Source organism: Canis lupus, chromosome X (assembly GCF_003254725.2).
Source record: "Canis lupus dingo isolate Sandy chromosome X, ASM325472v2, whole genome shotgun sequence".
NCBI classification, from domain to species: Eukaryota; Metazoa; Chordata; class Mammalia; order Carnivora; family Canidae; genus Canis; species Canis lupus.
The window spans coordinates 28,617,422-28,634,273 of record NC_064281.1 but is presented as its reverse complement, the minus strand read 5'-3'; the positions used below and the strand labels follow the sequence as shown (position 1 = coordinate 28,634,273).

The following is a 16,852-nucleotide window of genomic DNA, read 5'->3' as shown; positions in this document are numbered from 1 at the left end:
CTTCCACCACCCCTAGTTCGTTTCCCAGAGTTAGCAGTCTTTACGTTCTGTCTCCCTTTCTGATATTTCCCACACATTTCTTCTCCCTTCCCTTATATTCCCTTTCACTATTATTTATATTCCCCAAATGAATGAGAACATATAATGTTTGTCCTTCTCCGACTGGCTTACTTCACTCAGCATAATACCCTCCAGTTCCATCCACGTTGAAGCAAATGGTGGGTATTTGTCATTTCTAATGGCTGAGGAATATTCCATTGTATACATAAACCACATCTTCTTTATCCATTCATCTTTCGTTGGACACCGAGGCTCCTTCCACAGTTTATTTATTTTTTTTTGAGAGAGAACAGGAGTGGCAGGGAGAGGCAGAGAGAGAGAGAGAGAGAGAGAGAGAGAGAGAGGGAGGGAGGAAGGGAGGGAGGGAGAAGCAGGCTCTCCACTGACCAGGGAACCTGATGGGAGGCTTGATGCCAGGATCCCGGGATTATGACCTGAGCCAAAGGCAGAGGCTAACTGACTGAGCACCCCACCCCCTGGTGCTCCTCACCACGTATCTTACATAAATCACAGTTGGGGAGGAGGGAGAGGAGATAAAATGTGCAAAGCTACTGTTCTTAAGTTTTTAATCTGGTGTTCTTGTCAACAGTTTTCAAAAGAATTAAAGTAACTCCATTTCTGTGTCTCTTGTTTGGGGAAAAGAGTAGTAGATATTATCCTGAAAGAAGTATAACTATAATACATAGAATGCCACCTTTAGGCTGACATCTCATCAGAGTAATTGAGGTGGCAAAGTTCCTAGTGATACAAACAGGGAAGCTAATGAACCAAAGTGACTTTTCTGCTGTTTTCTTGAAGTATAAAATTGGAGGCCATGTACTGTGCATCTTGTGATCTTAATATCTATGGTGATTTTCTCGGATACAAGCTTTCTCTAATTTTTTGTATATAATAATAGCAATAAAAGTGATAACGGTTATGGTTTATCATAACCAGAATACCTGGCTAGCCACTTGAGAATGCGTTAATCCAGTGAAGGATATTGGTGCTTTGGGTAACAATACTTTGCTTTGCGGACTAAGTAACTCTCCTTTTTCAGCAAATCTATTAGTGTTCTTCCTTAGAGATAAAATTTATGTTAGAACACTTGCATAAGAATAATAAATAGATTATGAGGAGTTCTTCCTGTATGCCAACAATTCGCCAAGTGCTTTATATGCATAGCCTTAATCAATGCCTAAATACCTTAAAAGGCAAATATTACTCCATTTTTTAGATTAAGTAATAGAAGTAACTCCTCCAAAGTCACCCAGATATAAGTGACAAAGCTACAATCTGAATCTGTATCTGTCTAAACAAATCCCACTGATGCACTCGACTGTATTTCAGTTACTATTCAAATAAGCAAAATTCTAACATGGAGAGATTGCTGGGTAGAATGAGGCACAGGAGGTATAGGGTCTCTGCATGGCTTCAGAATCCGTCTTTGCAAACTTGGAATAGTAGCCCAGGTATTCTGAGCTCAATTTCTATACTTATAAATTGGAGGTAATATAACCTATCTTATATATCGAATAGGGCTGTTAGAAAAGAAGCTAACAAAAAAAAAAAAAAAGAAAAAAGAAAAGAAGCTAACAATTCTACGTATATGGATGTGCATTTTATATTTGAAACTGTCAAAATTTGTTTTTAAACCCTCTTTTACTGCTGTCCTCTGCTCTCTGCCAAATGAAGGAAGTTTCAAGGAAGATTAATGCTCATAGTAATAAATGCTTAATATTTAATGAGCAATTCTTATGTGCCTGGCAATATCGTAATCATCTCAACAGCCAATTTAAGTTGCTCTATTTACCAGGTAAGAAAATAGGGGACATTAAGAGAGAAGGTAACAAACCCTGAGTAACAAGATAGTAAGATGTGATAGTAACCCAGGCAATACAGGGCAGTTTTTGACCAGACACTCTACTGCCAGTCTAGATAAAGTTGATTATGTGTTAGATCGGTTTGATGTTTGTAACCAAGGTACTCTTACATAAGTCCTACTACTAGGATTCTGTAGTTCTTGACCTCCACGGAAGGACAGACTTTCTTGGGGAAGATGAGATTTTTTTTTCACATGCAGTTACTTCAAAAACTATTTGTTGAAATTAATTTTAGGAAGGTAAATATGTTCTGAATAAAAATGAATGTTATCCAACATGGAGGCACACAGAGAAAAAATTGAAATGCATATCAAATAAACCTTGTGGCTCTCATAACTGAGACTGTAATCACTACTTTTGTTTTAAATTTACTGTTACTGTCCCTCTGTTTCCCCTCAGGTAACTGTAACACTGTCTATCCAGTACACCAAACAAGGAAACAGAGAATTCTCTTAAGTTTGCTTCTCTCTTCCCTCACCTTTGCCCCTCAGATTGCCAACAAATCTTACTCTAATGCTCTTAATGAAATGAGTCCCAAATCTAGCTTATTGGTACTATGTTCTCTGTAGCTGTCACTCAGAAAACGATATAAACTTCCTAAATGGATTCCAGCCTCCAGATTCTCATATTACCTTTACCAGTTTCATGAGGGTTACTATCCCCAAAGCAGACAAAGTCTCCACCTCTGCTTCAATATCTCTTTCTAGTCTACTGTTGTCAGGATAAAATCCAAACTCCATATCATGGCATGCAAAGTTTTTTTGTATTCCAGTCAGATTTTTCTCAAATTCTTTTACAGCATCCTTCACAAATCTCATGGTCATGAATATGTCCTCCTTGTCTGAACACTGTGCCTCTGAACACCTGCCTCTAAACATCTATTCTGCACTTTTTTCTGTCTATAATTCCTTTCTCTCTCTGGCAAGCTCCAGTTTATCTTGTAAAACCAAATTCAAACTTTTCCACCTCTGAAAGCTTTACCTCGGGTACAAGAAAAGGTTTTTCCTTAACCTGATCTGTCCCAGGCAAAGAGATGGTCACACTCTCTTCTGAGCTTCATGGCATTATATTTTTATATATAGTTTTTATTTTAGAGTAATTTTAGATATTTAGGAAACTTAAAAAGCTAGTACAGAGAGTTCCCATATACCCCATATTCCCTTTCCTCTGTTAATTTTTTTCATTAGTGGGGTACACTTGTCACGAGTAACAGGACACTGTGCATTTATTATTATTATTATTATTCACTAAAGTCCACATTTTATTCAGGTTTTCTCAGTTGTTGGCCATTTGACTTTTTTTGTTGTCATTTCAGGATTTTATATAAGATGCCACATTACATTTAATTCTTAGATCTCCTTAGACTTCTCTTGGCTGTGGCAGTTTCTCAGACTTGGCTTATGTTTTATTTTCTTGACAACTTTGAAAAGTACTGGTCGGGTAGATGTTTTGTAGAATTTTCCTAAATTAGGATTTGTCTGTTGCTTTTGAGGCTAGGATCATGGGCTTTTAGAGACATATCCCCGAGGTAAAGTGCCATTCTCATCACATAATATCAAGGGTACCTTCTGTCATCATGACTTAGTGCTATTGATGTTGACCGTGATTAGCTTGCTGAGGTAGTGCTTGTCCAGTTTCTCTATTGCAAAGTGACTCTTTTTACCCTTTTCCATACTGTCCTCTTGGAGAGGAAATTATCGTGAGCACCTCACACTAACAGAGTGAGGAATTATGTTCCACCTCCTTAAAGATGAAGTGCACATAAATTTTTGGAGTTCTACTGCATGCGATATTATTCTATTCTCCATTTATTTATTCAGTCATTGATATAATTTTTGAAGTCATGGATGTATGTTATGTACTTGTTTATACATTTGACTCTTGAACAACATGGATTTGAACTGAGTGGTTTCATTTTTTTTTAAAGATTTTAGCTATTCATGAGAGACACACAGAGAGAGAGAGAGAGAGAGGGAGAGAGAGAGAGAGAGAAAGAGGCAGAGACATAGGCAGAGGGAGAAGCAGGCTCCATGCAGAAAGCCTGATGTGGGACTCGATCCTAGGACTCCAGGATCACAACCTGAGCCAAAGGCAGACGCTTAACTGCTGAGCCATCTAGGTGTCCCAGGTTTCATTTTTATGGGGATTTTTATATATATGTATAAATACAATACTGTAAGTGTATTTTTCCTTATGATTTTCTTAATATTTTCTCTAGTTTATTGTAATAAAACAGTATAAATACATAAAATATACAAAATACTTGTTAACTAACACTTCATGTTATTTTCAAAGCTTCCTATCAACAGGAGGCTATTAGTAGTAAAGTTTTTGGGGAGTCAAAAGTTACATGTAGATTTCCTACTGTGGGGGGAGTCATTATTCAAGAGTCAACTGTGATCTAATATATATTTCTATTACCCAGGTTATTCAAGTTTTGGCTCTTGGAGGTTCTTTACTTGGTTCCTGTGTCCTTTTCCCATGCCCATATCTGTGCATGTTCGTGTGTGTGCGGGGGGGCAACACTTTTTTTACCTTTTGTTTCCAGGCTCATCTTAAATATTCCCCACCTCAGTCATACCTAGATGAAGCCATTTCCCCAAGAGACCCTTGTTCCCTTTATTGAAGAAAGGCATTAGAAATCAGGTTCTGGATACTGGGACCCAATAGTATAACTACATTTCTATTATGTAGCCCACATCAAATTAATTTTATTTTTCTCTCCCATTAGGCTGATATCTACAATGTTCATATTATCTTACACAAGAATAAATCCTTTAAAGTTTGTAACCTTGCATTCTTATTTGATGGATTTATAGTGTTTTTCTGTACGATTAGATTATAAAATCTAATGTTGAAATATTTCATATATGTCTTACAGGGCCCTGCATCAGTCAGTTATGTTTTATGATTCTGGGGCTGAATTTTGTGCTTTTACCTTTTCCAGATTCTTTTCTTGCAGCAAAATTCATCTTTTCTGTGCTTACCTCTTCTAATTGCAGATGTAACAGATTGAAACTGAAACTTTCACAAGGGACTAGTCCTTTGAACTATAGCCTGGCACATAATAACCTGTCACTTTGTTATGGTGTAAAGAATCCAGAATAGGACTATGATTCATTTTTTTAAAATATTTTATTTATTTATTCATGAGTGACACAGAGAGAGGCAGAGACATAGGCAGAGGGAGAAACAGGCTCCCTCTGAGGAGCCTGATACAAGACTCAATCCCAGGACCCTGAGATCATGCCCTGAGCTGAATGCAGATACTAAACCACTGAGCTACCCAGGCATTCCAGGACTACAATTCATTTTAATATAAATCACCCATTTGTTCATTAATACTCATCACTTAACTTGACTCATGAAAAGAAGGGATATAGTAGTTCACAGAACTGGAAAGAGAATTCAGTTAAGGCTGGATACGGTGCATCAAATGATATGAAAAGTCTATGTGTGTCTCATCTTTACTCACGCTGATTCTCTTTGTACTTTGTCATTTCTTCTCCTGCCTCCCATTATATTCTATAACTGTCTAATACATCAGATTCCCTCTTGTACTATAGCCGTATTTCTACTAATACTATTCAACGACTAAACAGCTCTCTGAGGGCATATTGGGTATTTCTGGTTTATTGGTGTATCTTCCTTGAAGTTGCAAAAACTACTTTTAGCATCTGTGTAATTTCCATTTTTTTTAACTTTCAAAGAGAAAAGTACCTCTCAAAACAAACAAGCCCTGACCCTTATTAAGTTATTCCCTCCCACCACCACCGGCCTCCTACCCCTGCCAGAAATCAGTGAGTATATCCAAGGTGTTGCATACCCTGGTCAGAGTGGGCCATTTGGATATCATGTAGTTGAATGCACCCAAGCCATACTGTATTGTATGGTATTGACAACTGATTCAAGTCACTATACTATGCAAATTTTTGGTTAGGTTTGGTAGCTCATTTTAGTTAGTGCATCCATGTTGTTTTCTATGACAAATTTCCGAATAAAGTATTTGTAATTCTTTTTCTTTCTTGTAGCACAGACTATTTACAACATAAACTAAAATCTGTTTTCTATGGCTTTGAAGCAAATTTTCATCCTAAAACTTGGCTTCAAGGCAACATTGATTTCTTGTACTCCTGCAGGGTTTAGCTCTTCTAAGGTGGAATCATTTGGGTTGCTCTGCTCCTTTTAAGTGGGTTTCTTCACCAATTTGAAGGTCAATTGGCTATCATTCTAATTAGGGTGGCCTTGATGATTTGGATGATATAGTTCTCTGATCTTCTAGCAAGTAGGCCTGGACATGTTTCAAGTCAATGTGTAAAGATACAAGAGAGAGCAAGCCCCATGTGCAAGTTTGTTTTAAGCCTCTGCTTATACCATGTTTGTTACCATACAGTTTGTCAAAATAAGTCTCATAGTTGAGTGGAAGGTCAATTGACAGTGCATGTTATCCTGCTCATGATTGCAGGGAAATGCAAAGTTACATATCAAGTGGTGTGGGTATAGGGAAGAAGTAATGAATCTTGGATACTCCTAGATTATCTACTGCAACCAGGTGATGTAGAAATGGAATAAAGAATTAGATCCATGATATGCCTTCAGAGAGCTGATTGTTGATCAGGGAAGTAATATAAATATTACAGGAAAGAATATAATGTATCATTAAAGTAACAAAGCAAAATTGGAGAAAGAAATTATGCTTAATTGGAAACAAAGACTTCAGAAGAAAATGACACATTTGAGTTTATTTGTAGTTACACAATCCTAAATTGGATGAATAATGTAAAAATATTTCCATCTTTGGAATACTAATCCCTTTAAATGCAAGAACTTGATAATTTGGCTTGATGTATTTTACTTCTGTATCTTTAAAAAGTAAATTAACCTAAATGCTAGTAGAGCTTCTGTAGTTGATAAAATATTCTTAGAAAAAAATAACCTTTAGATGTACCATTTCATAGTTTGTTATTACCTATTTGTAACATTAGTAAGAAATTAAGAGTCGGGTCAATAATCGGTATGAATTTTGTCACAGATCTTTCTTGTGAAAACAGCATGTGTACATTTCAGACCTGTATCTATTTGCCCTTCTGTGAGCCAGAAACCTCTATTTTACAGTTTCATAGGCCTATAAAGCTTTCCTGCACATTTCGTGGGCATTTATTGGGCCTCCCTTTTGTACTCAACATCCTAGTGGAAATCAAATATCAAAGAAGTGGGGAATATGTTGACATTCTTTTAAGTCCAAGTGCTTTCAGTTGAAGGAGTGAAGATGAAAACACCCATTAAAATGTCTGCAAAACTAAATAATATTTCACTTTGAGCTCTGTGAACATTTCCTTCCTTGTGTGTAGTTTTCTGTCCTATTTCTAGATATCTGAAGACTGAGATGTGACCTTAATGTATACAAATTCCTCATTCCCTCCACCACCCCCCACATATATAATTTAAGTTAGGTGAGACTATTTCTAGACAGAGACTTTTGTCTTGAATCTGAAGGTGGAATTTCATGTGTGTGTTCTGCAAAGAATACATACTAAGAGAGACCTGAAGGAGGAATAAGTGATGTAACATAGTCTAGTAGGTACAAACCTTTCTTAAATGAAATTATCTATGGGTGGAATCCCCAGAGGAAGTAGTATTACTATGTGTTTCATACAGTAGCACTGTGGAGGTATCATAAATGAAATGTTTCTCAAAAAATCACCAAAAAGCAGAATATGAAGCATGGGTGTGTATCTTTATTGTTCATGAAACTTTATATTTTTAATGCTCCTTGATTTATAGAAAATAGCAAAAACACTTCTGGAATGATGAAATTATATGTTGTATACTTTTAAAGATACAGAAAATAACATAAAAAGTGACCTTTTGCCCAATTTTAAAATTCCCATTCACAAAAAAAAAATTCCCATTCACTTTGAGAAAAAGAGCCATAATAGGCATACATATATGGTTAAATATTTTTCCTGCTATATCTTTCTTCCCACTTGAGAAATGTTAAATTGCATCATTTTACAATGGAATATGATTCTTTGATATATACAGGTGTCATCTTTAATACAAATTTTGCTCTAAATATCCTATGTGTTCAGAAGAGCTGTAAGAATTTGCAGATGTTCCTGATTACAGCCTTTAAAAATAAGACTAGCCACAATAGCAAAAAACAGAGTCCAGATGTCCGTTGACAGATAAATGAAGATGTGGTATATATTTATAATGGAATATTACTAATCCATCAAAAAAGAATGGAATCTTGCCATTTGTATCAACATGGATGGATCAAGAGAGTAGTATGCTAAGCAAAATAAGTTAGAGAAAGACTAATACCACACAATTTCACTCATATGTAGAGTTTAAGAAAATAGATCAACATAAGGGAAGGCAAGGAAAAACTAAGAGGAGAACAGAGGAAGACAAACCATAAGAGACTCTTAACTATAGGAAACAAAATGAAGGTCGCTGGAGGGGGATGGGTGGGGGGACTGGGTAACTGGGTGATGGGCATTAAGGAGGGCATGTGATGGAATGAGCACTGGGTATCATATGCAACTAATGAATCACTAAATTTTACCTTTGAAACTAAATAAAAGAAAATTTTATGCATTAAATTTTTAATAAAAAAGACTAGATGCATCTTTATAATTTCTTTCTATCTTGTCTCTCACACACGACTTAAGGAAAACTGAAGGTGGACGTGAACTGAGTGAAATGTGAGAAGTATCTTCTGTCTTTTATTTTCATTGCAGGAGATCATTGTTCATTACCTCAGAAATATTTTAACTTCACTCTCCATTTCTTAGATTTCTGACTAGAAATAACAGAATTTCAGGAAAATCTGAAGGCATGAAAAAGGCCTCCCTACTTTCGTGGGAGGAAAAAAATGCCAGCACATGTGTGAGAGATGTTGAGGAAAAAATTTTAAAAATTCATACTTCGTTTTTGTATTTTTTTCAACCTAAACCTACTTGATTATTTTTCAAAGCACAAAAGGAAGTGCTTATAATTTGGTTTTCTGAATTTCTATGGCATGCATTTTATATATAAAATCATTACAAATGTAGTTGTTATAGGAATATTGTTACAGAGTTGGAGTGTGCTGATTTTTCAACAATCTCCAATTTTATTTTTTGCCAATTTAAGAAAAGACTAGAATGGGAAGGAAGAACCCATCAATATTATTGCAAAACAAAGAAAGTTACTATGTTTCCTGGACTTGCGGCCCTTAACGATGCAGAACACCCCTTTTCAGAAAAAAAAAAAAAGTGCATTATAGAGTGGCAGGCTCCACTGATTTTGTACAAATTTTATACATGGAAATATATCTAATTTCTTTTTTTGGTTAATATTATAAGCAGTTTCTTCTCCTATTTTTTATTTTTATCATCTTTCACAGACTGTTGAAAACTAAGCATTGGGACAAACTTGACCTGTTCATGATGTCCTTCCCTTGCTCGTGAAATCAGTATGCCTTCGAATAAAAAAAAAATGTATTTTTTATTATAGTAGTCATTGTTTAATAGAGAAAAATTTTTTTTTTAAAAAGGAAATATTTATCTGGGGGAAGACTGTATTGATCAGGACTGTTAGTTTCCACAACAGAAAATCATGCTAGCTAGTTAAAATGGAAGAGGGATTATTGAAAACATACTGGGTATTTCCTAAGTTGTTCCTGGGTGGGATTGTAGAACGTGAGAGGAACAGGACAGAGAGGCTTTGAGGATGTGTAGTATGGGGCAGTATGCAAATTATGATTCTGTTTCTTTCTTTTTTTAAGATTTTATTTATTTATTCATGAGAGACAGAGAGGCAGAGGGAGAAGCAGGCTCCATGCAGGGAGCCTGATGCAGGACTCCATCCCAGGACCCTAGGATCACGACCTGAGCCAAAGGCAGGTGCTCAACCACTGAGCCACCCAGGTGCCCCTCTACAGAACTGGTTCTAAACCTTGCTGTGATCACAGTTTATTTCTTCACCTCTAGTATCCTGCCAAGATCTGTTTCCATGCTTTCTATGCTGCTCCATTGGTCTACTTGTCTATCCTTGTGCATGTAATACACGGTCTTGTTTACCACAGTTTTATATGCCATGTTATATATATAAGCTCTACCTTTTTGTATCACTTTAAAGATGTCTTTGCTTTCCTTAGCCATTTACAGCTTGCTATAAATTTTAGAATGGGCTAGCTGAATTGCAAAGCAAAACATAATAAAACAAAACACCTGTTGTGATTTTTATTTTGATTGTTTTACAGTCAGTTTTCAGGGAATTTTCACCTTTTTAATACTGAACATTCCAATTCATGAACAGGAGAGGTTTGTCCTTTTTAAAGTCTTTTATCTCTCTATAAAGTTTTATTATTTCCTCTGTGATGGTTGTATACATCGTTCAATTCTCTTCTAGGTACTTGATTCTGATGCTATTGTAAATGGCTCTTTAAAACTTCACTTTCTAGATATTCATTACTAGTATGTGTTTAATTTCTATTGAGCTTTAATTCACATACCATTAAATTTACCCCTTTCAAGTGTACAATGAGTAATTTTTAGTATATTCACAAAGTTGGGCAACTGTCAACATTATGTAATTCCAGAACGCTTTGACCACTTCAAAAAGAAAGACTTCCCATGCCCACCCACAACTCTTGAAAACCACTAACCTACTTTCTGCTTCCATAAATTTCTCTATTCTAGATACCTTATAATTGAAATTATATGTATACTTTTGTGTTTGGCTTCTTTCAATCAGTATATTTTAAAGATTCATCCATATTGTAGCACGTGCCAGTACTTCTTTACTTTTCATGATGGAATATCCTATTGTAGGGATATACGATTTTGTCTAACCATTTACCAACTGATGGACATATTTCCAGTTTCCAGTTTCCAGCTATTATGACCAACACTGCCATAAACATTCATATACAATTATTTTTTGCTTTCAATTTTTTTCAGTATCTAGGAGTGAAATTGCTGAGCCATATTGTAACTATACAATGACCTTTTTGAGGAATGACCAAACAACCTTCTACAAGAGTTGCACCATTTTACATCCCTACCAGCAAGTTAAGAGGGTTCCAATTTCTCCACATCCATGCCAAATTTACTAATTTGTGATTTGTTATTCTACCCACTGTAGGGAGTGTGAAGTGGTCTCTCTTATTTTGATTTGCATTTCCCTAATAGTTAATAATGTTGAGGAATTTTTCATGTGCTTATTGGCTCTTTTTATATCTTCTTTAGAAAAATATTTATTCAAAGTATATCCTCATTTTTTGATTAGGTTAATTTCCTTCATATTATTAAGTTCTGAGACTTGTTTATTAATTCTAGATTCTAGACTCTGATCAAATATACAATTTACTAATATTATCTCCCATTCTGTGGTTTGTATGTTCACTTTTCTCAATATATCAAAAATGTTTTCTATTTTAGTGTAGTTATCTATTTTTTTCTTTAGCTCTTTGTGGTTTTGGGGTCACATTTAAGAAACTATAGCCTAATCTAGCATAAGCAAGATTTGGGTCTTTGTTTTCTGATAGAAATATTATAATTTCAGTTCTTACACTTTTTTTGGATCCATTTTTTATATTGGGGGGGAGGGTAAGACATAGAATCTTTATTTCCTTGGCAGATAATACAAAAGATAAAGAAAACCCTTAATATTATCTTATTAAAAGCAGACCAATAACCTAAAAAAACTGTCATTTTAACGAGGAGAAAAAATAACCTTATTTTGTGTCAGTGTATTATTGAGCTCATTTTTATTTATTTTTTTAATTAGCCTCAGAGGTAAAATTTAGTGATTCATCTGTTGCATAACACCCAGTTCTCATTACATCAAGTGCCCTCCTTATTGCCAATCATCCAGTTACCCCTTCTCCTACCCACTTCCCTTTCAGCAACCTTCAGTTTGTTTCCTAAAGTTCAGCATCTATTACAGTCTGCCTCCCTCTCAATTTTCATCTTATTTTATTTTTCCTTCTCTTCCTTAAATTCCACATCAGTGAATTCATACCGTATTTATTAATTCTTGTAAATGGTGAGAGACGGCATCTCAGTTTCATATCTAGTTGTGTTTCCACCAAATTTGGTGAAAAGATTAATACTCTTCCCTCACAAAACCTTGGAGCTCCAACAACAACAACAAAAAATCAATTATGAATTTATGAGTTTATTTCTCTACTCTCAATTCTATTCCATTATATGTCTGTCCTCATAATAGAAGTCTTGATTATGCAAATTTGTGGTTACTCTTAAATGGAAAGTGAATCCTCCAACTTTGCTATTCTTTTTCAACATTGTTTTTGCTTATCCTGCATCACTTGAATTTCCCTATGAAATTTAGGATCAGCTTGTCAATTTCTGCAACAGCAAAGACAGAGTTCTGACAGAAAATGTGTTGAATCAGTAGATGCACTTTGGGGAGATTACCATCTTAAAAACGTCAAGACTTCAGGGCAGCCCCGGTGGCCCAGAAGTTTAGCGCCGCCTTTGGCCCAGGGCGTGATCCTGGAGACCCAGGATCCAGTCCCACGTCGGGTTCCCTGCATGGAGCCTGTGTCTCTCTCTGTCTGTCTCTGTCTCTCTCTGTGTGTCTCTCTCGTGAATAAATAAATAAAATCTTTAAAAAAAAAACGTTAAGTCTTCCAATTTATGATTATGGGGTATCTTTCCCATTACTCTGGAAAGGGGATTCTCCTCTAAAGCCTCCAGAAATAAATGCAGCCCAACTGCTACCTTCAGTTTATTTCAGGGAGGCCCATTTTGGACTTCTGTATTATGAAACTGTAAAGTATGAAAAAAGTTGTATTCTAAGAGCCACTAAAGTTAAAATTTGTTCCAACAGCTATAGAAAGGCAATACACTTTCTCTTTCCAGTTTGTTGAGTATTTTTTTTTAATCATAAAAAGTTGGATTTTGTCAGTTGCTTTTTTTGGCATTTGTTTTGACATGTGTTTTCTGAATCTTTACTAACAAAGTGATTTAGATCACTGGTTCTCATGTTTTGAACCAACTTTGCCTTCCTGAAATAAATTCCACTTGATAATTATCTATAATTCCTTTTTTTAATGTTAGTGCCTTCTCTTGTCTAGTGTCTTGTGAAGGATTTTTTCAAAATCTTTATACTGTCATTTTTGTTTATCCATTTAGATAGACCAACCACTACTCTTCCTTCCTTCTCACAGGTTATTGTCTAATTTCCCTTTCATTTCATCCTGGAGGACTTCCTATAATATATTTTGTAGGGCTGATCTATTAGCCATGAATTCTCTATTTATTTGTCAATATATTAATTTCTCCCACTTTTTGGAAGTATAGTTTTCTTGGATATAAAATTCTTGGTTGACTTCACTTTTCCATCACCATTTTTAGTTCTGTTCTCCCACTGCCTTCTGATCGTCATGGTTTTTGAAGAGTAAACAGCTGCTAATCAGATAGAGGACCATTTGTAGATGAGGTTTATGAGAGCTTCTCTCTAACTCTCTCAAGATGTGTCCCTGTATGCATCTCTTTCAGTTTATCTTACTTGGAATTTTTTGAGATTCTTGAATGTATAGATTAGTATTTTCATCAAATGTGAAATTTTTCAGATATTATCTCTTTCAATATTGTTTTTTTGTCCTTTTATTTATCTCTTCTGGAATGTCCATTATGCATATCTCAGTACACTTGAGGGTGTCTCAGAGATTTGTGAAACTCATTTCAATTTTCTTCACTCTTTTGTCTTTTTGCTGTTCAGACCATATTATCTCAATTGCTCTATCTTCAAGTTGGCTAATGTTTTTTTTTTCCCACTCAAAAAGCATATTGATCATCTACAGTTAGTATTTTTAAGACTTTAAAAAACAATTTTAGGTTCACAGGAAAACTGAGTGGAATATACAGATATTTCTCATGTACCTCCTGCCCCTACATGTACAGGCTCTCCCATTATCAAGTCCTCCACCAGAATGGTACATCTGTTACAAATAATGAACCTTCACAGATCATTAGCACGCAAAGTCCATGGTTTATCTTTATGTTCACTCTTGCTATTGGACATTCCATGTGTTTTGACAAATGTATGATGATATGTATCCGTCATTTTAATATCATACGAAGTATTTTCACTGCCCTAAAAATCCTCTGTGCTCTATGTATTCATCCCCTGACCCCACCCTACCCACTGGCAACCAATGAATTTTTTACTGTCTTCATAGTTTTGCCATTTGCAGAATGTCACATAAGTTGAAATTATACAGTATGTAGCCTTCCTTAAGTATAACAGGATGGCTCTAGGGGGCTGGAGTTGAGCATTTCCCTTCCTCCATATGCCAGTCTGGAACTGACTGTATTGGTTATTTATCTTCCTTCAAGTCAGATAGGCTCTGGTTAAATGGTTTCTCCTGAAGGCAGGCGTTATTTAAAAACAATATGTCTCTGGCAGATATCAAAAGGTTACTTTTCCATCCCTCTACCAAAAGCAGAAAGGCAATTTTCTGTGATGTTTACTGTGAGAAACTGGTAAAGCTCCTGAAGGTAAATCCCACAAAATTGGGTGTGGGGGGTGTCACACTGAGCCTCCAACAATTACAGGTCAACTCTGAGGAGCTATGACCCCCATTATCTGTCTATGTTTCTTCGATCTAAGAAATTATAGTTTTCTTTTTGCCCTTTCCTCCTTTACAGATCCTAGGAGAATTGTTCATTTTTCAATCTGTTGATTTTTTTCTTACTGGATGTTAGGACAGAACAGTGACTTCCAAGCTCCTTACATGTAGAACCCAATATTTAATATTTTTATCTTATTTTTCTACTCCAGAAATTCTAAATTTTATTCATTTTCATGTGATTTCTGTCACATTTTCAATATTCTGTTTTGGTGAAACACATACTTTAGTTCTTTAAACATTTTTTTCAGTTCTTTGAACATAGTTGAAATATCGGATTTAATTTTTTTTTTCCTTTAAGTCTGACACATGGGCTTTAGAGACAATTGTTGGCTTTTATTTCTTCTTCCTGGAGCATGGACCATACATTCTTTTTTTTTTTTTTTTCCTCCACAAGGTAGTTTTTGTTTTATGGAATGCTTCATAAATTTGCAGGTCATCATTGTGCAGGGGCCATACTAATCTTCTTTTTATCATTCCAATTTTAGTATATGAGCTGTTAAAGCAAGTACTAGTATTAGAGACTCCTGGGTGGCTCAGTGGTTGAGTATCTGCCTTTAGCTCAGGTCGTGATCCCGGGGTCCTGGGATTGCATCCTGCATCAGGCTCCTCACAGAGAGTCTGCTTCTCCTTCTGCCTATGTCTCTGCTTCTCTCTCTGTGTGTCTCTCATGAATATTTAAATCTTTTTAAAAAATAAACTGGGCATTATAACTAACATAATGTGGCAACTCTGGAAATTAGATTGTATTCTCTCTCCAAAGTCTGTTGTTATGCCTCATTGTTATTATTTTGCTTGTTTAGTTGCTTTTCTGAATTCAAGACAGCTCATAGTCTTTGTCACATGTGGCCACTGAGGTCTCTCCTCAGGGTCTAACAGGCCAGCTAGTGATTGGATGGAGATTTCCTTAAATTTCTGGAACCAATAAATCTTCCATTCTTTCCTAAGGGGCTGTGTGTGCATGCTGGTGATACCAAACTCAGCAAGGTACTGTATAACTCTTACCTTTGCTTCCTGTGTTGACAAAACCTTAAGTTCAGCCTGAGGTTAGAGACTAGAATGTTCTCAGGGCTCTCTTATGCTGTGTACAGTTTTGGGTATATACAAAGCTCTGTGCATGCACATGGCCTTTTGACTCTGAAAAAGATTGGAGCTTTTCAAATCATTGCATATACATCCTGCTTCCTGGATTTCACTTTCAAGCTTGCCGATGAGCCTATTTTTTTTTCAACTTTTATCTTCTACTATAGGCAATTGCAATGTTAAATACATTGCCTTTTATTGTTTTCAAGAATCATCCTCATAGAAGTCTGTTAACACATTGTGAACTCTGAATCAGCTCAAACAAGGACAGTATTAAGAGTAAGGTCTTCCTTGAATCAACTAGACAGAGAAAACAATGACAATTCCTGGGAATGGGGCTTTGAAGGAGTTCCAAACTTACTCCTACCCCCAGGTTGCTGGTTTTTAGAGTTACCTCAGAAAAAGGAGTGGAGGGTCATTGTTCTTACCAAGATTCAATCACTGTTTTTTTTTTTTTAGATTTATTTATTTTAGAGAGAAAGGGGGGAGAAGAGAGGGCATGAACATGAGAGGGCAGAGGGAAAGGGAGAGTGAATCTCAAGCAGACTCCGTATTGAGTGCGGAGCCCAACATGGAGCTGGATCATGTGGCCCTGAGATCACTACCTGAGTCGACACCCAAGAGTCCAGTCATTGTTTTTCAATAAACACTATCTGGATTGCTGTAGGCCTTTGCATAATTTCCAGAGTTTGAAATAAATTGGATGCTGAGAATGTTTTCCATGTTCTCACTGCTTTTATGGAGGAGAGAATTTATGGAAGTGCCTAATCTGCAATTTTCACTGAAGTCACTACCTAATTTTACTATATTGATTTTTTAAGCCCAGAAACATTGCTAAGGTTTTTAAACTCAAGTTGTTTCTTTGAGGATTATTTTGTTTTTATAGCAATATAATGCTATAATCTACAAATAAAGATGATTATGTTACTGTCTTTCCAATTCTATAATTTCATTTTTTCAGCCTTTTTGCACTGATTAGTACTTCTAGTATCATGATGAAGAGAGGTAGTAATAAGTCATCTTCCTTATATTCCCCATCTCAGTTTGGCCATAATAATTCAGATATAAATATTCTTTTCATCCCAGTTTACTAAAAAAATTTTACCCTGAATGAAATTTATTAAATTGTTACTGTTATCTTTTAGAGACAATCATATGATTTCCTTAAATTATTAATATTGTGCATTACCAAGTATTT

The 16,852-nt window shown here is 35.7% G+C and overlaps 1 non-coding gene across 1 annotated transcript; it reads right to left on the bottom strand.

Annotated features, from left to right (window-relative positions):
- Window positions 1-14,976: 14,976 nt before the first annotated feature.
- LOC112656030 (U6 spliceosomal RNA) lies at window positions 14,977-15,083 on the bottom strand. Its single transcript, XR_003134054.1, has one exon. It is a non-coding gene; the product is annotated as a U6 spliceosomal RNA (small nuclear RNA).
- Between the last annotated feature and the right edge of the window lie 1,769 nt (window positions 15,084-16,852).